The sequence below is a fragment of the Plodia interpunctella genome, chromosome 2, assembly GCF_027563975.2.
Source record: "Plodia interpunctella isolate USDA-ARS_2022_Savannah chromosome 2, ilPloInte3.2, whole genome shotgun sequence".
Taxonomy (NCBI): domain Eukaryota; kingdom Metazoa; phylum Arthropoda; class Insecta; order Lepidoptera; family Pyralidae; genus Plodia; species Plodia interpunctella.
The window spans coordinates 1,894,060-1,918,015 of record NC_071295.1 but is presented as its reverse complement, the minus strand read 5'-3'; the positions used below and the strand labels follow the sequence as shown (position 1 = coordinate 1,918,015).

At 33.6% G+C, this 23,956-nt stretch overlaps 1 protein-coding gene across 2 annotated transcripts in view; it reads right to left on the bottom strand.

Moving 5' to 3' along the window:
- LOC128677517 (uncharacterized protein) overlaps positions 1-23,956 on the bottom strand; it is a 54,183-nt gene that overhangs the window by 28,740 nt on the left and 1,487 nt on the right. Inside the window, exon 1 of one of the 2 annotated variants that reach the window (XM_053758431.2) lies at positions 7,621-7,816. The exons of the other annotated variant lie outside the window; for it this stretch is intronic. The gene's annotated coding sequence lies outside the window, so the exon portion shown is untranslated. Of the gene's footprint in view, positions 1-7,620; positions 7,817-23,956 lie in introns of those variants that run through there. 2 annotated transcript variants of the gene reach the window in all.

The window sequence follows — 23,956 nt, the reverse complement described above, 5'->3', positions numbered from 1 at the left end:
CAGCTGGATTTGAACCGGTGTTTATTGCACTTGCTCATTTTTTAAAACTTAGCCTTTATCAGCTGCCTCGTAACTTGAAAGTTCGTCTTTACCTCACTTTTTATATTGTTATTTTTATTGAGCAAATAAGTGTGTACGTACGTACAAGCATTGACGACGAGCTCAGAAAATACTAACTTATACTGTTTGCAGTAAAACAAATTCTAAACTTGGTAATATTTGCTAATAATTTAATAGGATGGAAATAACAAGCTTCTTGTCCTGTTACATGATAAAAGTTTAGTACATAATTAAGAACAAAAACAACAATATAATTTTCCCGTTAAATAATAATAATTTAAATACATTATCAACAATAAGTAGTCATTTAAAATGTTACGTTTGCGGGAACGACAAAAATTACAATTCTCAGCGGGGCTATTCAAAAGGATTTCAAAATATTTCTTATCACATAAGAGAATTAAATATGTAATTACATTAAGTCGACGTTTCTCAAAATGTAACCACAATTTAGCATCCAAGTGGCAACCCTGTCAGGTAACACTATCACGTCTAGGATCTTCAAGACCCACTCAATGGAGATAAACTATTATGATAACGTCTTTTGGCAGTTCAGTTCAGTCTAAGTTCGACGTGGGTTGTTAGCTGGAACAAAGTTTTGGCTAAGAATACAACTAAACAGTTGTTACAGAGGTATAATCGCAAATTAAAAAATTCGTGTAGACACTATCACTGACATATGAATAAATTCTTTCTCAACGCGATGCTTATCTATGACTACATTTTCATCAATTCAATTTTGTACATTGCCGTGTCTGTCTTATGTCGGCTTCCTTTCCCGAAATTCCGGATATTGTTTTGTACTAAATTTTCCTGTAACCCCAATTTTCTTTGTCTAGAAACCTGTTATAACTTTGTATACAAGTTCTTCGAAGTCCTGATTATCCAAGTAGGTTTATATTCTTTGGCATCTCTGGTTCTGTTTCTAACTAGACAAATTTTATCACAAAAAGTAGCACGACAGAAGTAAGGTAAAAAGTACAGAACAACAGAAGCTACAGTCTTTCACAAATATGCTAAAAAAAATTAATTCAGGCATCAGTTTCGGCTTTGTTTTGAAACCAAACTATTTCGTGTAATAGACATAAGGTATTCGCTTAATGAACATACATTTTCTTAAAGTTTGACGCATTACGCTAAAGTTGCGAGCAACTTAACACATAGCCTCATTTGTCTAACTAATCTGCGTAATGTTTGAGTTCCGTGTAGTTTAACGTGATTAATGGAAGTTTAAATTACACAGCCAAATAAAGGTAACCAGAATTATGGGAGAACTTTCAATGAGTGTATGATTTTTACTCTCAAAGGTGAGTCAACAATTTGCTCAACAGTAGGCCATATAAAAATGTGATGTGTAAGAGTATGTTAAACCATACAATTACAATGTACCTATGACACCATTAGATAAATAATTATCTAACGATGTTGTAAATGTATCAATAGTTCTAATTATTGTTATTTCAAGCTCATCAATCACGACTTTATTGTTCACAAGCGTACCAATCACTGAATAATTATACGGTTCATAAAAAAGGACACCAGTACATTGTTCGGTTGCTCTATTTGCGCCTACGCATCTGGCATAAGTTCAATGCACTTTCATTCACATTTCACAATGTCAATGACATTGCTTAAATATAAACATGGTAGTAGATCTGCAGATTGGTGTTATTTTTTTGCTATTAATCATGTCAATGAGAAAATCCCATCTATTTATCGGCGAACTAAGACAAATGCCATGTAAATTAACATTAGGCACGTTCATTTGCGTGGCATTAGTCTAAGTTCGCGTATAGCGTAGATTGCATGTAAGATATTTTTTTATCGCAAAGAAAATCCAACAATGCACGGCGAACTGTTTGTCAATAGTGCCAATAGCCAGCATAAGAACTAAAAGAGTGCATGACGTGGTTCGTCAGAATAATATTGACCATGCCTTCCTGCACAGTACAGAGTTGGAATTGTATACACATTGATTGTGAATTCCATAGATTGATATATAAAATTTATAATATATTCGACTGGTTAAACATACAGAAATGTAACCATTTGAAAATGAATTTACATTAGAAAGTGTAATGTATGTCAACAATTATCTCCAGTTTCCAAAATTGAGCAAAATATAAATTCTAGCCACTTACGAATGAATGCTACAGATCACTCATATGCTTTCTTTCTAAAAATAATCACGGACAGTTGTATTTTTCACTTTACAATTTGATTCAACTATTTGAAGTTGACCTTAATTAAAGATATGGAACTGCAATATCGGAGTACAAAATCAACTCTCACTCAATATTTAACTCTAAATTAAACATATTAAGGTCGAAAACTTATTAGAGCAGTGGTCTAGTGATGATTGATGAATAATATAAATAACAGATATTGAAAGGCCAATCAAATGCTCGAGATACGGTGAAGTAAATTTAAATGTAGGGTGAGTTCCAAATAACCAACCAAAATATACTTTTATTGTTTGAAAATTGCAAATCAGAAAGTGCAAGTCAGAATCTCTAAAGAAAACTAAATTTAGAGTGATATGTCCAGTCATTTTGATAAAGCTTGATGGTGACTACATTATTAATAGATAATAGAGAATAGAACTATAGAGAAGTATACTAATACTTGTCTATAGTTCTATTCTTTTATCCATTATTTTACATTGTCAAATCTAGCAATGATATTATAAACTTTGCCGCTACCACTTTCTATTCAAATCCGTACCGAAACCTAGACCTGTCCAGCTGTAGCAAACTCATGAGAACTTTCCCTAATTATGCACTCGTAACATACGAGTGTCATGACCAAACAGCGAATCAGCACAATGTCAGAATTTATTAGCAACTTGGTTGAGAATTGAGAATTCACAAACTAAAATTGCGACATTTGAATTGTTTTAGGTTACAGGGAGACCAAGAAAGAGATGGATTGTATGAAGGAGGAAATGAAGGAGTCAGGAATAAACGTGGTTGTGGTAGGGAAAAGAGACATATGGTGAGAAAAGACATATTATAGACATTGGCGACATGGTAGGGAAGATAATGATGAAATATAATATTTGGACTATAGATTCCAATGTTCGCTTTTGATGTCATGGTCCTTTTATAGCCTTGCCGGCTAGTTTACCGTTTTACAGTAGAACAAACAACGAATATAGAATTTCACATCCAGTAATTTTATTTGTTGAATTGTGTATACTGATACAAAATAAATATACTGATACTGTTGTTTTAAGCCCTACTTTTCCAATTATGTTAATCGTGTGTTGGAAATATGTGTTATGTTCCCTTTATTGTTAGAACGATTTCTAATCGCGTTTCAAATTGTTTTTTGCTTTTTGGCAATTCAACCAGTCTCACAAATATGATCAGCCCTATGTCTATGACATTCCTGAACTGCGTGTATATGGTACCTAATTGTGCCTTTTTTAAATCTGTAAGCTTCGATAAGCGCCATTTCAATAGCATAACCAAATACAATGTAAATTTATATAGAACTCCATGCAGAGCTCCGCACGCTTATGACACACGATTCGTAGAACCAACGACAAATTTTAATCGCCAATGAGAGTGATGACATATTAATAACAAATCGTGTTACAATATTTGCTGCTGGTGCTGTGAGGCAAGCGATAATGGCTGATGAATTGAACGTTATTACGAACAATATTGGACCTCGGTTACCATCTAATGGACTTGTGGCAATTGCACTTAATGCGTTCATAAAATTGCTGAAAATCGAATTTCGATTACATTTCATAACTTATTAGGAGTTTTTGTATCATAAGTGACATATTTTCTAGTCCCACTGGTTTCCACTGGGTTATTGGTAATGATTTACCTATGGTCTATACCTATGTGATATGAATAAAACAAAACATGTAACTATTATCAAAGTGGTTGAAAATATTGAAATGGTAAACACGGGTCACGTTTTCAAAATAGATTAGCAAAGGTTTGCTATAAACTTCACCAAAAGTACATGTGTTACTGCTAGTTTACTGAACGATATTTCTAACTATATTCCTAGCTATATTAACATCGAGTGGAACCAGATAATTTCCAATGTAAATTTGACATTCCTCTTCATTGTTACCGCCTAGAATACAGACCTAAATATTTCAGCTGGCCAGCGACCCTTGTCCGTCACATTTTAGTGTCCTATATTAGTTATTTATGGCATTGAACTAAACCTAGTACGAACGCCACAAGTAAAATATGATATCGCTAAAATTACAATGAAACCAAGTATACTAGTAACTATAGTTATTGTTTTGTAGAAGCCTTTACGTGTAAATTAGGCTTTCAGCGAAAAATACAAAACCTCTAAGCACAGATTCATATTTTCAGCCGGCATAAAAAGAACCCATTGTAAGCGTCGAAAACGATGCAAGATAATATCAGATTCCCTGATGTCAACAAAGCGTGTATTGTACAGGCAACAATTATTAATACGGAAAACAGCCGGAACGAAACGCATGCAGGTAGCATTTAATTGACTTAAGTAGAAAGTGGCATGAAACCAGTGACAGTTAAATAAATAAAAATCCATTGTATAGAAAAAAGACGTGCTCCAGATACTAACTTAACATGGAGATAATTTATCTTGTACTCTGAGAGAAATATAGAACAGAATGTGAGATGACAATGGAAGCAAGTATATCTTCGGCGTCAAAGTAACTTACATTATATTCTACTCTGTGTCAGTATTTATTATCAGATATTTATGGAAAATCTAGGATGCATATTATGTGGAAAAGTAGCAATGACAGATTTTTTTACGATAAGAATAAGATTTGGCTAGATAAAAAAATGATTCCGTTAGAATTAATTGAACAAGAATCAGTGTATTTGTGATAATAATTTTCCTGCTAAAAATGTGCACGGCTATTTTTACAAAGAACACAATTTATAAAACACGTGATTTCAATTACATTGTGGTGTAACAATTTTGAATAGGTAAATGGTTTAAAACGATAAGCCTTCATGGAAATTATTTTAGTGCCAAGTTTAATATGCAAAAGGGTTTTAATTACCGGTCTATAAAGCGTGGGTGGATTAAATTAATCTCACCGAAAATTGCGAATGCCGAAGAAGATAAACAACACCTACCTAAACATTTTGCTGGCTTTTGTTCACAAAACCAATAGAGAGAGAACTTTTGAAACGTAACTGTTGATTCAGCGTCAAAGGTCATAGAATACTGGTCGAATAACATTCTCGTTAAAGGTTCCTTAGGATTGTGGTCACAATTGTCTTCCACGAGTATTTCTGTGTTTTAATTTGACGTTTCTTATGTCTAAAACATCATTTTTATAATCCTCATTATAGTCAAAATTATTATACTATATCATTATCTCGTCGACTATTATTTGACTATAATGTCACCCATAAAATTAGTAATAGATAAATGAACCTTTGTAAACAAGAGTTTCAATTTTCTTTTCAGATGTATTGATAGTCAAAAATGTACATAAAGTATTAAGTTTTTTATTTATTTACGTAAAGATTATGAATGAAGCCGCACGCAAGTCACAAGACGTGATCTTGTATTTTTAACGAAAACATCTTTTTCAGACTAAAATTTCATTCTCTTCGTTATTTACGAGTTACAAAAATTCCCTACGTAGGGCTCGACTTGAAAGGCTTAATTTAATCTTAATTAAATCGCTCCTGGATCAGAAATTTACGAAAATATGACTAAACGATGATATAATATTTTGCTTTTGTTTGTGGAGTTCTACATGGTTGTATTTTGGGACCTTCATTATTTTTGCTGCTCCTAACATCTGTGTCTATTCATACTAGTATTATAAATGCGAAAGTTATCTGGTTTTGTTCCACTTCCACGGCTATAAACCGCTGGACCTTCGTAAAGACTCCATTTCTATTAGACTCCAGTTATATAGGCAATTCTTTTTTAAATCATCTCCCAAATTTATTGTTTTGAAGTTGATGGAGAATGGAATTTTTTATGAGAATCATGTTGAAAAGACGACCAAAGAAGACTTAATTGGCTATCATACAAAAATATTGGGCCTAGAAATTATGTTGTCAGAAGTAACTATTTTACGCTGACGAAGTAGTGGTTCAACAGCTACTTTTACATTAAAAAAATATATAATTTAGTCAACAGACAAAGCTTTCGTTGCACTGATGTCGTCTGCAAAAATAAGATAGCTATTCTGTTTCCTTCCTCATATTTTAGTATCTTCGGGAAGGGTGGTGTGTGCGAGTCACATAAATCTTGACAATGGATTGTCGACTCTACTACTTTACGCACTCGGATTGCACTAGGTTTATTATTTATTTTTATCTACAAAGAAAGACTGCGCCAGATAATAGTCTACTAATTAATACAAATTCAGTAGAAGCCTTTTTTATATATTTTTTTAAAGTTAGTTTAAAGTTATACCCTGCATTGCCTGCATCTCTATGCGGTGGTAATAGCGATGAATTTACAATTAATTTGGGTAGTTTGATGTGCTGTCGATTGTCTACGTAAAATCGACAGCACATCAAACCGTTTTGTAAAAAAAACTACAAAATTCGATGTTGTTTTCCTGCACGTGACATCATGTCTTTTTTATGATATCACTATTTTTGAAGTGTCCTTCCATTTGTGTTTACTTTAGTTGGTCTATAGGTGCAAAAAGGAAAGGTTTAAGGTATGATACGTGACAAATTTCACATTGTGTAACATTTTCTTAATACTATACTACTTTACTACTATAATTTAAATAGATATATGTCGAAATTATTTGATTTAAATATAAATATTATTATTAAATTATGCATTAACGAGTTACGATATAATACATCTAAATATTGGCAGTTTTTTGATGGATGAACTTTCACTGATGTTTCTATAATTAATCAAAGGCACAAACATTGTATCTGATATTGATAAAATATGGAAATGTAGAAATATGCTGCTATTTTCAAATGTCAGGTCGTGAGCAGTCGGGCCCGGCAGTGTTTGGCATTTGTGCCCTATTGTGGGCCCTATCCATAAACCGTAACCGCGAAACAGCTGTCGCCGGTTACAAACCCTTAGGAAAGGAAGGGTCTGCAGAAGCGGTTTTATAAAAATTCATTAAACTACATACATTTTATATATTAAAGATAACACTGCAAAGTACAATAAACCAAAATGATAGCTTTTAACTCTTAGGCGAAAAAGATCCTAAACAAAACGCAAGTGAAATAAAAGTTATAAAAACACACGATGTTTATTGAATATTATTTCCAATTAAAATAAGGTATAAATAAAGGTCAAAATTGCACAAATTTTATAGCCGTGTCGAGAACTTTATCTCACTAATAATACTGCGCTAAATCCTGCGATGGACCGAGTAGGTAATTGGTCATCAGCAGTGTTTATTTATTTATGACGTCTAAACTATGAATCACTGTATTAATCACGATTATCTGATGGTTACTCATGAAGTCTACTAGAAAATAGTGTAAAACCTATTAGGGTCTGAATACACTGTTTCCTTCTACCTGCTCTAAACGACTAGGCTGAAAAGGCCGCTGAAAATATAGGGAAATTCTTTACCTTATTTTTTTTTATTCCACCAGTAACAAAATCCTCAGTCGCTAAAATCCGGTATAGGAGACTGTGAATCACACACACACACCAAAATCCGTTTTTTTAATTCATATTCATTCCAGTGAAGAGTACGGTAATGTACCAGGGATATAGAAATGGCAAGGAAGAGGCGTCCGGCGACGAAACGCGCCTATCCGCGACTGCTGAGCTGCGTCAGACAAGGTTTACCGGTAGCGCCCCATTCACTAATAAATCGCCTGGCACACGACTCTTTCACAAACCATCACGTCCATTGCGTAGCTTGTTAGCTCATTTTAAGTTCTTTAGGGTCTTCACCTATCAGTGAATATGAAACAAACTATACGGATCTAACGGCAAACAATTAAATTATATTTAATTTGCTGTTGATTAGCCAATATTTCGCAGAGCTACAGCAGGAACACAAGTAGGAAGCAATGACGATAATGATTTTAATTTCAATTAAAGCATCTTGCACTAAAGAAACACTTTACATTATCAAAAGTTTTATATGGGAGGATATCATACCTTTTACTAATGTAAACAGCTTCTTTAGTGTTTATATCGTAGATGTATTTCATTTTAAAATATTATACAATACCTACAAATGGGATGAATAATATTAAGTCACTGAAAATATGTGCCATGTCGCAAAATCCCATGAGAAAATAAAATGAATAAAATACGAACTTCTCATCAAAGTGTTCCAGGAAAAACTGTATATTGATTGAGTACGTTTCGTTCTCTGGAATACGTCCAAGTGAAAGTAATGTTTTAAAAGGGGAAGAGATCATAAGAACAAATGTATAAATGTCAACATAATAGTATACCTAAATATTAAATTAGATGAGGTTTTTGTTATATTTTTCACGAATAAACATTTGAATTATTAAAATCAATCGTGCCATGAACATTTGTCGCGAAAATCTATAAAACGAATATCTGTTTAGCAGCTAATCTGAAACAAAATCTACATAAATTGTATAATTTACCATCACCAACAAATCAGCACTATATAACAGTTAATTTTAAATTTGCTGAATATTAATAGTATTTACAGTTTCGAAATATTTCAGAAAAATGCCGAGTACAAAAGAAGTATCTATCTAAAACCCTATATAGATATATCATCGACATAAACCAAATCTAAAACACTTAAGAGACGACACCAGCCTAATAATTTTATTTATTAACCAATGAGATAAACCTGTCCAAAATCCATCTAAATTAACTGGAACGGGGCAATGAGGACATCTGAAACTTCCCTTTGAGGTCGCATCCTTTACCTAGGGTATTGTCGATAACCACAGCAGAAATCAACAATGCAAGAGCACGATGCTGGCCTATATCCGGAAGGTTACGCATTCTTATCTAAAACGTTGTTGTTTACAAGAACTAAAATTGAAATCTTTAAAATTTTTAAAACATTGTGAATTGCATCATCCAATATTTTTTATAGAATTCGTTTGTAATCTGTTTCCGCTTTTAACACCTAATCGTGTCTAAAAGAGTCAAGTAAATATTAATGGAATTTTCTGTACAAATAGAGCTTTGCCTTCGACTTACTAACCTATTTCATAAATCATAAAACCATTTCTATAAAATTATTTTAAAGAATATAATGTCCAGTTACAAAGATAAAAGAGACATGCATGACAAAGTATCTGGAAACGTATGTGATGTCCTTGACATATTTGTTAGCAGCTAAAACATTATGTTATTACTATCACCATGGTAGACGGTAATGTAAATACCAAGGATAGTATTATTAGTTGCCATTGGTAATACCATAACTTCCATATTACTGATGATTGTCATATTACAAATAATATACTCTTAATCAGACTTTTGTGTAAGAACAATCGAATTTCTGAATACATGAAATGATCCAGTCGAGTGAATTTCAGTTTGTGCGTACGAGGGAAAGTTATAGTTTGACATGCTTCCTCGTCATATCGCGAAGCAGCGTTACCGTATTTGTTATGGCTGACTTGTATTCATCTGACGACCTCTGTGGCCTAATGGTCATCACGCTGGACTGCTACACTGGAGGTCCCGGGTTCGATCCCCGGTCGGGTCATGATGGGAATTGATCTTTTTCAGATTGACCCGGATCTTGGATGTTGGTATGTATTTGTTATAGAATATAGTATCGTTGATTTAGTATCCCATAACACAAGTCTCGAACTTACTTTGGGGCTAGCTCAATCTGTGTGATTTGTCCTAATATATTTATTATTCTTCAAAATACGCCTACACATTATCTTCCACATGTCGCACTTATTTATAGCTCTTTACGAATTTTAATAATAGCAGCTTTGTACTTTAATAAGGATTGATAAAGATAACAAAAACAAAATTAGTCAACGATATCCTTGACCGCTTCTCACAATTCACAAAAGAATAATAAAAGTCATTGACACTGACCAAATTAGGAATTAACTGTAGGAGTAATATTAATCTTTTCTTTTAAAGGCGTGCGAAGGTATAACTTAAAAATAGACTTGTTTTTATTTTTTTTGGTATATGTCATAATTTATTAGAAGCATTTTTGTCTGATGTAAAAGATAAAAAGCTTGTAGAAATATGACCGAAATAACTTATTTGGTATGTTCTAATTCGATTACGTTAGAAGCAGACACTAGACAGGCAATTAATAAGCGTGATTAGGCAAATATTGCTTGTCATTGTCATGTAAGTTTCAGTGTCCCATTTTATGTTAAGAATGTAATAAATACGTTCATTAAAGCTTCAATATTTCGTAGAGAAAACATGACAATTGGCATCATAATTTTAATTATTGATAATGCCAATTATTATGTTTTTGTATTAAATACGTTCAAACCAAGAACCGAATCTATTCAGATTCCTGAACGACAAGCGAGGCTTCCTTCTTTCCACGGCTCAGCGACTCAAAGTAGATCTTGACCTTCGATACGAGAATTTTTAGATTACTAGAATGTTACTAATTTTAGATTTCTATTAATATGTTACACAACATGTAAACTAGACCAGTCAAGTAAGCTATTGAAAGTCACTAAAAAGCTGATGGAAGAAATAATTTCAACAGTCGCGTGCGAGATATCATTCGGACAACAATGACGATCGATATACACGTGCATTATTGTCGACACTCGTGATTCATTCACGTAGCATTAAGAGATAATAAGTTATGAGGAACATGAGGCCAATTGATAAGTCTGTTTGTATATCTAAACATTAAACAACTTTAGCTAACTACAAAACGTCTAACATAATCAAGAAAATTTTAGCATAACATGTTAAAAACGGAGATTGAAATGGTGCAAAATTTTGATAGTTTGGATTGCAATCACAAACTTGTTAAAGCGCCGTTTCGTGCAGCGGTACAAGTTCAGAATATCCAACTATAGTATTAACAATAAGTGAATATTAACACGAATATACAGATATCTATAATATAAATAGGTTAGGAAACGAACCAAGAGTTAATTACGATATTGAAACAGTTTTCTAAGCTACTCGACGATACGATAGCAATAACAATCGAGAAGTGTATCGATTCCACGAAGGTAGCGTGAAATCAAATGATCAAAATGCATTTGAAGTCACACATTTTATTGTATATTACAGTAATGACTAACTATAATATGAAAATTGCATGTATATATACTTAAACCACGTTGCTTTAACGTGCAGATTTTAAAATCAGCAAAAAGTTACTTTATACACTATGAATGAATACATTGCGTCGTAAAATATGTTACCCTTACTGCTATATAATACATTAAATATGAAGCGAGACCAAAGAATCATATTTCATGTATTATTATTTTTATTTAGATTAGTATTGTCATTTTTTATTTAGATTTAAATTTGGGGCGGACGTTATTAGGATTAAACATACCTAGCATATTTTACTGTCAATACTAAAAGAGAAAGAGACGGCATTATATTAGCGGAATGAACTTTGTTTTAAGATTTGAAAAGAAAACATGATTTCAGAATACCTAAATTTGCTTGAGTTACAATACCACATATCTATATATATATATATATATATATATTTTTTTTTTCCAGGATGAAAGGTACCGTATGTCCTGCTCCATATTTCAAAGTACATGTATGCAAATTTTCAACAAGATTGGTTGAGTAGATAGAGAGTGAAGAGGTAAAAAACAAACTTACTTTCGCATTTATAATATTAGTTAGGAAGTTAGGATTAGTATTAGTATTATAAAACAAAGTCTTCCGCCGCGTCTGTCCTTCAGTCTGTTCGCGATAAACCCAAAAACTACTGCACGGATTTTCTTGCGTTTTTCATCAATAGATAGTGTTGCGTTTTTCATCAATCAATAGACTCCTTCCTGAGGAAGGTTAACGTAATTTATTACGTTTTTACACGTGCGAAGCCAAGACGGGCCGCTAGCATATATGAGAATAGTGGTAACCTATTATGCCGTTCATCGGTGATTTAAAAAAGCAAACAAGGCACGCAGCCGATGCAATTAGAGCAGTTTGCGGACGGTACTGAACGCCGCTTCCGCCAAAGCCCATTACTTGGGCATGCATATTTATAATGCGAGTTTCTTTCACCAGACCGGATAGAATGTCTGTTTCCCGTTGGAGTGGATTTTCAAGATTTCAGTTTATTTTTTTAACAATTCTTCTTTTTTCTCTCTCTTGTATCTGAACTTTCTAAACGTATTGTAGGCTGTGACGCCTAAACGCCCGCGGTCCTCTTAATAAAACTTTTAAATTTTGAAGATTCTATAATTCTGAAATTCTGTAATTTAAATCACCTGACTGACTATCTAGTGGGGTACATTTTGCACTTATCGGATTATACTTTATTGCACCAATTTGTGCAATAAAGTATTATTGTGCTATATTGTAACTTACTTTATGACTATCTAAAAGTAGGATCTCCTAAAGTTCTAAGTTAAGGAAAAACATTTTATATCTTTTAGAAATGTTTGCACCGATCTAATTAAAATATTATGAAATTTGACAACTCTAACGTCTAAATATATCTCAAGTCTTATTCAATCTTCCGTTTGACCGTAGATTAATATCAAGATATTTCTCTCCTATGTCCCAAATTATTACGTAACCAAAATCAATCACACAGTGTATCAATTTCCGCTTTGCATAACATCTGGGTTAAAATTTTAGTATCACTTTTTGTCTTTCATAAATTATGTTATTAGGTACATTGCAAACAAGCTTGATTGACTGATTCGATTTTTGAATCCATCCATCTAGGATGGAAAATACCAGAGACAGGGATACATGGAAAGTGTGGGGAGGCTACTGCCCAACAGTGGGACATTTAGCAATGTAAATAACATTTGTATATATTTGCCAACTCATAACTTCCTCACATTATAACTGGACTGGAAAATATAAAATTTATTAGCTGTGTTTTTATAATATTATCTTCGTTGAAGTTTTAATTTGATGGTCTTATATCTTGATGCATTTGTGATCCAATAAGACATTTTATTCGCTTTCATCTAGTACTTTAGTAAAATTGAACGTCATTTAACCCTTGAATCCTGGAAATAATAAAAAAAATGGAGCAACAACAGGATCGTAATTCGATCGGGCCGTGCGGGAACTAAAAGGCTGCGATCCGATCCGAACATTTTGTATATTGTTTTTAAATATTGAATGGGATCGCAGGTGGCATACATGATGAATTAAATGCTACAAAAATTAAAGCTAATGGTCTCAACAATCATACCTTTCGTGTTTCATGTATGACACGCATGTTGAACATTGAAACAGCTAGTCATTACCTTGTATCTTCCGGAGGTTTCGTCAAAGCTATTGTCCATTTCCACCTCTAATGGGTTCTTGATTGCCCTGTCGAGAACACGAGCAGAAATGGAAAGTGATTTGTGTGAATCAGGTCGGCCGATGTGGGTGTGACGTCAGGCATTGTAGGGAATACGCTGTGATTGGTTACGGTGACACAGTAACGTATGACAATGCGGTATATCGTGACATAACACCAAACAAAATTGGTTTGAAATATATTTACAAAAATTCCAAAACAATGAAAAACATTGTTTGCATAATGAAGATATTGCATAATTAGAATCAAAACAAGATACTTCAGAATTAAAACAAGATGCCAAATAACAAATAAACCTTCTAATTAATTTCTAAAACTGTACAAATATGTTTTTTATACCAGAAGATCACAACACTGCAATCTCACGACTGAGTGACAAAAGCACGAAGTTAACGGGGCGCATCGTTGCGAAGATCAGATCAAATCACGATGCCACTTCATCCAGGAGGAAAAGAGTTATGAACGACGTTATGTATGACGTTAATTAGTTTCAAGACGAGAGTTAATTTTTAGAAGGTTTAAAGATATAAATAAAATAGTACACTTGGTTAACTCGTAGCGATATCTTTTGGGGCTTAGGGACGTTGGCTTGTATGTGGATTGTGTGGGCTTGTTATGGCAAAGACCCTATTGCAAATGTCTGCAAACGCAAGTTTAAACATACAAGTGGTTATTGTAAATAATATTGACAATATTTTACTACCAATAGATATGCTTATTTCATTTTTGTATCATCATAAACTTACATTTTTGAAACGAAAGGAACCACAATAACATAGAGTAAATTTGTTAAAAACTCGGGATTGTCCATGAAAAGGGACTGGATTACAAATTTCGAGCGCAAAATTTAAATCAATTTGGTTTGGATGATTATACGTACATAGATTAAGATGGAATAAACTACAAGCTACAAATTTTGAATGGAATTAAATAATAAATATATTAGGACAAACCACACAGATACACACTGAGCTAGCCCCAAAGTAAGTGCGAGACTTGTGTTATGGGGATACTAACTCAACGATACTATATTGATGAATTGATTGGTTTATCAAATGTTGAATAAAAGTATTGCAAATATTGCAATACCAAAAGGTCAGGAAAAAGACTGCCGACAACCGAACCGTGAACCTTATAATTTGATAAAAGATTTTGCAAGACTATTTAATTTAAATTTCATCACTGATTAGATCATTAAAATAACGGCACGAAAATTCGAACTTGATGAAATCATCGATTTTCATTACAATTGAGAGTAAAATTGACAAATTAAAAAAAGTAAATATGTTTACGTTTGATGTAAAAGAAAAACTCAATTAATAATTTAAGAAAACGTCGAGCTTGTTGTTGGCATCCTCTCATCTGCTAAAAATAGAGCTGACGGTTTCCAAATTTATGAACACATATTTTTCAAATTTAGTTAAGAGCACTCTCGATTAAATTCTCTTTCAAATAAATAAAACTAGGTCAAAACTTGTAACTCCCTTCTATCGTCGGGGGTTAATAAAAATAACATAGGACCGTTACAAAAGACTGGGCTATTAAATAAAAAAGCGGCCAAGTGCGAGTCGGACTCGCCCATGAAGGGTTTCGTAGCAGCAAGTAACATAAGTTCTTGTTGATCCTTTTTTGTATATTTTTATATTTGCGTTGATTGAATGAAAGGTAAATTGCGGTTCGTTCAAACCAATTTTTAAGGGTTCCGTTTTTGCCATTTGGCTACGGAACCCTTAAAACGTTATGGATCAAACGGATATTACACTTTTCGCAATAGCTTTATCAAAGGACTAGTTTAATAGACCTATAGTATTTCTTTATTTACAGGTGCCCAGTCTAGTTATTTGAGAAAAGTAGTGTAACTAGGAGGTCTCTTAACGTTGGTGAAGCTACGGAGAGCCAATGTCAAGGCTGTTTCCGTGACGTGTTTACATGAGGAATCAAAGTTAGTATTTATAATGTAGTGGTTGAATGAATAAGGTATGACTTCGGAATTTCTGATATCGGTGGTCCGGCGTCAGAAAACGAAATCAATGTCGGAATTTTAACAGATTTCATACAAGTAGCTTCACAATCCGAAATATTCTTTGTTGTTTTTCAACCGACATTTCACAAAGGACTTATAATACAATGCAACAATATTTTATTGCACAAATGGGTTTCAGTATAAGTACAAATAATTAAATGATTTAAATAAATTGCGCAAAAAAATGTTATTAATTCGTCGATGATTTTAGGATAATTTCAAGCCTATTTCAAATTTGATTAATTAGATTTGTTGTCTTTTCAAAAGATGCAGCGCAATAAACTTATACAAATTTGCAACGTAAAATAATGTAAAATTTAGGCCCCGTGGAACTAACATGTTGATTGTACGAGCTAGTGAGTTTAAGATTTGAGTCTTAGCTTTTTGATTTGATTCGATTTTTATGAAATAGGTATTTAAAAAAACACTCGATAAAATTTACGTTTTTTGTTACGCGTTACGAGTGAAAACGTTTTTCTCTAATCAAATCATTTATATATTTTATTTTTGGGGTCTTACCACGAAATATAGGGTAAAGTTAGCATATATGTTTCGATATATCAAATGCTAATTATAAAACTCCGTCTACTGATAAATCTCTTCGATTTTGGTGTCAATTGTTGCAGCATATTAATATTCTAGGTTAATGATGATGAATTTACACAACTTGTATGCGTTTTGATCTCAATCAAATTGACATAGTCGAGGCAGAATTTAAATTCATTCTACGGTTTCGATTAAAAAATTAATAAAACAGATTGCATTGGACCTACCTCTCATGAATAATGTAGATCCAACAATGACCCGTCGCCCGATATTAATGCATTGTCGAAAACGAATTGTGAGTTGTGTAGTCATCCGTTGAAAATGGACAGATTACTAAATGAGGTAAACATGAAATCATGGAATAAAGAAGAATCGAGTGACGCCCTTGTAAAATGTATAGTATTTTTAGTGAATACAAATATAGACTTCAATACACTGAACTGACACTTCTCTGGACAATTTAAAAGATAATTCGACATAAGATACTCTATAAGCTTGAAAATTACTAAGTAATTCCCAAAGATAAACGAATATAAAGACCTACCGATGATGATAATACTGATCCCTATACTACCAAGTAATTTTCATAAAGATTTTAACAAAGGGGCAATAATCTGACAGTATTTAATTCAGAAGTCAGTTCATCTAAATAATAAAGCGTATAAGAATAAAAAGAACCTGCTTGACACTAAATAATATACACTCGTAATGCTTTTGCGATTTCAGTAGTTGTTAGAGCAACAATAGGAGAGAGAATATAAATCATTCACAAAAGTCATCTAACAAAAGTGTGTTAATCTTTTGTTAGACAACAGTAGACAGTTTAAACATCACAATTACATTAAACATTCACATCATTCATTTTGATGTCAAAAATAAAAATATTGTGACTTTCGACATCAAATAAGAAATTGAAAAAAGATCGAAACTGGTTGTATCAAGACTAAAACAAAAACGAAATCTATTAGTTAAATTGAGCGTAACACAAACGTAAGTGCTCCATTACGTCTTGAGATATGGATACTAACAGTATTGACATCGTGATCTTTAACTTTGTGATATTAAGGTATATTTCAGCACAATACACCAATCTTTTAAAACACGCTCAAATAAACAGACCAGACTTTGCAGGAGAGATTATGAAGAATACGGTAATAAACAGGTTGATTAACTTTCCTCTGCCATAAATATATTTGGTTATTTTTGTTTGAAGGATGTGAATCGTGGTTATTCTTTGATATTAATATAAAGAGGTAAGCGTTTGTGAGTTTACATGTTTGAGGCGAATAATCTCCGAAACTACCGAATCGATTTCAAAAATTCTTTCACCATTAGAACGGTACATTATGCAAGATTGCTATAGGGTCAATAGGCTATATTTAATCTCAAAATTTCCACGGGAGCGAAGCCCCGGGCAACATTTAGTTCTTTGACACAAAGGAAAGTCGAAAAAAATGTGAACGATCGTTGCTCAACAGTGGACAAAGAGATGATGAATAAAGAATATCTTTCATCATAATGACTTGTCTGTATATATTTTGGGTTTGTGACAACATTAATCACAACACTATCTAATTATCACTATCCTATTATCTTTTTATCCTCTAGCTATGTATCTTGCACCCCGGTTATCACCTTCTTCGGGTCACAAAAGTAAACTGACAGACAATGCTTAGCATAAGTTGTAACTGTATTATTGTATGTATTTTTGAGTGCAAAACTTTAAATAAAACTAAATACAAAATTTCAGAAACCTCAGACTTCCAAGTAGCTGTCATCATGTCATCTGCTAGGAAAGAGCTGACGGGTTCAAAACGGTTGAACGCTCATTTTCCAAACATGACTAAGAACACAATCTATTAAATTATCTTTCAAATAAAAAATAAACTAGTTCAATATCGCTTGAAATGTTTGGCTGCTACGTTGCCACAGCCAGACATACAGATACACAGACACGTTAAACTTATAACTCTCCTTCTGTCGTCGGGGGATAATAAACAAACACTAAATAAATACCACTAACGCGAGGTTCCTCTAACAAGAAGCCAAACCAATTCCAATCACCCAGGGTACTTTTTGCTAAGCAGTGTTTGGTAACTTGCGCCATGACTAATGCCAGTTAATTACTTGCTGCAAGTTGCTTCCGCTCCACTGATCAGTCCCAGTCAAGGCCGGGGAACGCGAATGGTGTCCATTCCGCTACGTTCACTTTATTGATTTATTTTAACCGTGGATTTTGTTGAGCACAACGTTTTTGGCGGTTTCAAATTTGTTGCTTCTTCTTTGCGCTTTGGATTTTGACGTCAATATTTGATGATCATGTTGAATCAAGAATTTTGAATTAAAATTTATCACATTTTTGTGTGTATATAAAGATAACAAATAAATATGATTGTCCGGATGGCATCCTGCAATCATTGATGTACTTATTAAAATTAATACATCTATGCCTGCAACTCAATTTTGAAGGAGATATCTTCGATCTATCTAGCTGATATTTTACACAGTTTGGATGACAAATTTCCATGTCTCAGATTCGGGTAACAGCAACTCAGAGAGATAATATAGACATCGCAAAAAAGTAGTCCTAAACTCTAAATCTTCCCTCAATAGATAGTGATCCGCTGCCGGAATATAAATATCATGTCTTTGATATGTGATATCACGGTGACAACCCCATGATCGTACGATATGAATAATGAATTATTGTGATGTGACAGGACTTTTGATCATATGGTAGAAAAAAGTTAACTTGAAATATATGTACGCTTGAGTTTCAGCCAAAGCCGTCACTTCAAAAAGTCAAAGCCGTCACTTCAAAAAGATCTCATTAGGTCTCCTAGCCTTTCTGTTAAGTAAGGAATAAATTCTTCTGTGTATAAAGTATTCATGATAAATAATTTTTTCTTCAATTTTTACAACAGTGCCTCAAAACTTTTGATCAGTTATTATTGGGAAAATGGTAAAAATATTCGCTAAATAAGTCTCGTAAAGGAACATGATAAGAGGACAAACTTTATAGAACATCAAGTATATTGCGTAATTTCACTGCACATAGTAAACTAAGCGTAAAAAGCCCTCTAATAGAAAAGGGTTCAATGGAACAAGGTTCGATCATGCAAAAAAACTGAGAGCTACTTCCACAGCTACGTACATTCTAGTACTTCCGAGCGGGTAAAAAATAGTAGTAGTAGAGGGCCCTGGGCTACAACGCTTATCGGCGGAGGAAAATGCTCATCTGAACGTTTCATTTAGAGAGAGAGAGATGTATTTTACGTGTCCAGACTGGTGGTTAGGGACACAATTTACTTCTCATTTATCAATAACGAAATATTTATTTATGCAATAAAATATATGCACTTAATTATCCATCATAATCATTAGTTTGGTTCGACATAGTAATAGGTTTTGAATTGAACCGAGCTGATAAATCTTTTCATACGACCTATGTGGAAATAAACAGCGTATTAGCCAGATTTCACACGGTATCGTAAAGCCGGGTTAAGTCGATGGTCGTGATAAGAGGTTATCACGGTGAGAAGTTCTTTGTGGTTTTTCTGCCTCGGAGTTGATAGAGGCTAGATCACGGATTACCTCGTTTCGTGATAAATTGTTATAGCGGGTTATGTAAGCTTGTGAATTTTAACATTCCTCTAAAGCTGTTGTGTCACGAATCGAGACTTTAAATATAAAATAACGCCATCACGACATAAAATTACAACACAAAAGTATATGAAAGTGCATGTAAATAATAGAAAAAGAAATAAAAAAAATTGGTATCCGACAGATCACCGACCTTCGTCCAGTACATGATTCATAGCTTGGACAGTTGACTGATTCATTTTAGGCTTTAGATCGTGTAACACCTGTATGTAATTTATGTAATTTTTTATATGAAACTTATTTTGGAAATTATATCTTCATTTGATGATGACTGAGAAATGCAAAAGAAATAAGAAGAAACAGAGCAAAATGGATAACATACTGAGCTGATGAAAGACATTTACATAGGTACTACAAAATTATGTTATGCAGATAATGAATATTTCATACTGATTTAACTACCTTTCTAATATACCTTTTAGGTAAAGTGTTCCGGAACATTCTGATGATAATAAAAGTATCTAAAATAGAAATCGAGAGCTAAGTCTCAGCATTTTCGTGACCATGAATAAATTAGGTAGCGAAAACCACTTTTATAAAAGTACTAGCTTCGTCCCGGGGTTTCGCCCCCGCGGGAATTTTGGGATAAAAAAAGAATCTTGTTAGTAATTAATTTGACAAAAAATAACAAGTTCATTAGATCACGGCGCTTCTTGTATCTATTCAGCCTAACATCATATGATTTGATTCTCTTTGCCTTACCCTCTGAAAACGCGAGATGATACAAAAACAGTTTTTGTATCCTCTCTATCCTCAGCATGTGTGTTGCGTAATGAGGTCGCCACACCACACAACCATATTGTAATATAATTCGGACCAAATAGTAATATAGTGCAATTTTAGTTTTACCATTTTTAAATTCTTTAATATTACGGAGAACAAAACAGTTGTAGGAAGTGTTGGTATTTACCAATATACTTTTTATAGATTGGGACCGCGGGGGGAAATAAAACTTAATTTACATAGCGGATGTGTAATAAAACGTCATGTCTTTTTTAAAAGAATGCGGTCCCAATGGATCTATTCCGGTAAGGGTGTCTGAGACCGCGGTCCCAGTGGACCCATTCAGAAACAGTGCTTGAGCCACGACCTAAGTTGATTTAAACTATAATAGCGCCAAAAAAGTGTAAAATATTCCTTTTGTCTGGGACTGGCGCAAATGTAAATGAACAAGGGACAAATTATTTTGAAGAACTAACGCTTATTGAACCGCAGATTTATCTTTACTTCCTGAATTTCTGATCCTGAAAGCGAACAAAAATATTCTCCATGATAATTAACACTTGAACTTTTCGAAGGTACAGCAAGTTCGGAAATTTGAAAAACAATTTAAGACATCTCAAGGATCATATAATGAGATAAAAGATTTTTATTTATTTATTTATTTATTTATTTATTCATTCATAAAAGCTTAAATCTATCTTTACAGTTCTCACCAATCATCAAAAGATCTTGTAAGGGACCACGATGTAATTTCTAAAGATGAAGAAGCGTTATATTACGTGTTCAAGTATCATTTTGAAACAAAATGCGCATAATTTTCTTTAAACACTGTATAATATTGTTATAAGTTTTAACTTGAAAAACAAAACTTTAATTTATAGTAATAGTTATTATAGTTGTAACTAAATGATTAATTTAAAATTATTGAACGTGACACGTAAGTAACACGAAAGGAAAAGTGCATGCAATGGAGCAAAAAGTTGGTTGTTGTGTTAAATTAGAGTTCAGATCAGGTAAAGAGTAAGATGTGGCATGTGAGCGAGCTTAGCAATTTCGATATTTATAAATCAATTAGAAAATAATCCTGCAAAATTATGTAGTATTCCTTTATGAGCAGAAAATAGTTTTTTTTTTTAAGTAATCTAATAAAAATGTAAAATTTAAAAGAAATCCAACACTATAAGTCCTTAAAATTAAACAAATAAGTATACATATTTATGTAAGTGCGTTTGACCTCAATCTACCATGGAAAGTAAAGATAAGGTGGCAGACTTTTGATATGCAGAAACTTAAATTTCAGGTAAAACAGCGACGCGAGGAGAGGATTCTCGATCATAACTATTCGCAACATAAAGGAGGAACCGAACAGTATACATTGGGAAGAAATATCGACCACATGTGGTCGGAAATCCAGACACATCTCCTCGACATCTTGATCTCTGTCTGTACTAATTGTATCGACGTCGGTCGTCACGCAAAGCTTGTGTAATACAAGGGGTTATAGAAGAAAATCTATGGCGTAATTAACTTAATATTACAAGATATAGGGAAGTAAAGATCAATCGTGAATGAACTCCAACAGCCAAGAGATATGACTTTGGCAATTTACACAATTAATTTGTACAACAAATTTACACGAAGGCAGTTTATTTCACAACAATAATAAATCCATCCAACCAATTTTACTGACTGGCCACTAAGAAAATAAGCCAATTTTTCCTTTTCTCAAATTACGTCTACTTTCGTAATGGCAACTGTTACGAGATGTTGTCTGTTATAGTACAACAGCTCATCATCCAAAACAATTTCAACGAAATTTTATGCAAAGAAGAAGAAAAAATATTTCATTTTGTCTGGAAAACATACGGTCGCAATATCTTATTATTATTTTGGTACGCATTTTCCGCCACGGGTCCATCGGGACCCGGTCCTTTGAGGCATTCATGGGGCCGAAGCCAACATTGAAGAGGCCCTTTTGTACCTTTTTATTTCAAAATGACATGGCTGCATCTGTAGAGATCTATCTGTAGGATCCCTTGGTGTACCATTGGGAAACACCAAAGGACAGTCTTCCACAGCTTTATGTTTTATAATATATTATAAAGACCATAAACAACCGTCCGCTCTCGAGGGAATTTCGGTATCACGCTTTGCTCTCGTGACTCTTAAAAAGTTATTGCTGTTTGGCGACCTTTCAGTATAATGGCCGTCATGTCAAACTGCCACATCGGCCCCAGCTTTGTTCCCCGGTTAGGCACGCTTGAAAATTATATTTTTCAGATTGACGAGCATATCTCTTAAAGATGAATAGTGAAGCACCATCAGACTATTCCATTTTGCTCTCACGAAGTGTCTCAATGGCACATCAAGACGAATCTCCACAATGAAGAAGTATATTAGTTTATTAGTCATTTCGAACTGAATGCCAGTGCTCAACTTTATAGCTAATAAACTCTGCTACAGGGTTTTAAATTATGGCTATAAAGACTGCAAAGTGCAGACCATTTGCTCTATGCAGGCGTCTACCGTCAGATGCAGTGTTTTGCAGCATAATGCGGCGTCGGTTAGTGAATACTGAACTCAGTTTTTCAGGGTGATAGCTTTTGTATACGTGTACAATTAGAATAGTTTGAAGAGCTTAACTGAACTAGTAGACCGTCCCGGCCTCGCTCGTGTAAGAACTAAAATAAATAAATAAATTATACACTTAAACCTCAGGAACCATACTATTTATTGTGAAAACAGTTTTTGAGTTTATCATTTAGACAAACGCGGCAGAGATTTATAATATATAAGGATAAGGATATACTTAATTAATTATACATTGAACCGATATTAGCGATTGACGCGCGTTAAGTGATTGAATCTTTAATTCCCTTCAATTGATTGACTTTAGAGAAACAGCTGGCTCATTCTAACTTTTACTTCTGCGCTTTGGAAATCGGCAGTAGATTTGAGATTTACGTTTTTTTTTTATGTCAAATAAAGAATTTTGCGACTTCGACTCTGATGAAACATTTCTTTCGGTCCCGGAGCAATCTCAAAAATATTATTTGTTATTGACATAAAACTTTCAGAATACGGGTGCACTCGACCTAGTTTCAGGAACTGCATCGAATGCGGTCAGGGCCATGTCACCGCCGTGCCATGTAACTACAACATCCTTTCTAAGTGCTCAACATTATTATTGTCTAATTTTCGCTTGTTTCCGCTTGCGTTCGGGGTTGTGACGCCGCGATGCCCGTATACGTGAACGAGATAACGTAAGTATGTAAGCAACTTAAGCTCGTCTATGGCTATGTATCCTGTAGGCTGGGGTCAAGGACCGTTAGCCAACCCGTCTGTCCAGTCTGGACGGCAGGGCTTAGACCTGTGATTAACTAGAACTAGATTTAGTATAATGGTCGTTGACTTCGATCAAAAATAAAAGTCTAAATATTTAAAACCCAAATGGTGAGGTAAGATAAAAAAAAAGTTAATCCTTAATTTTGCAATTTGTAAGTTTAATTTAACATGCAATAGGTAGAATA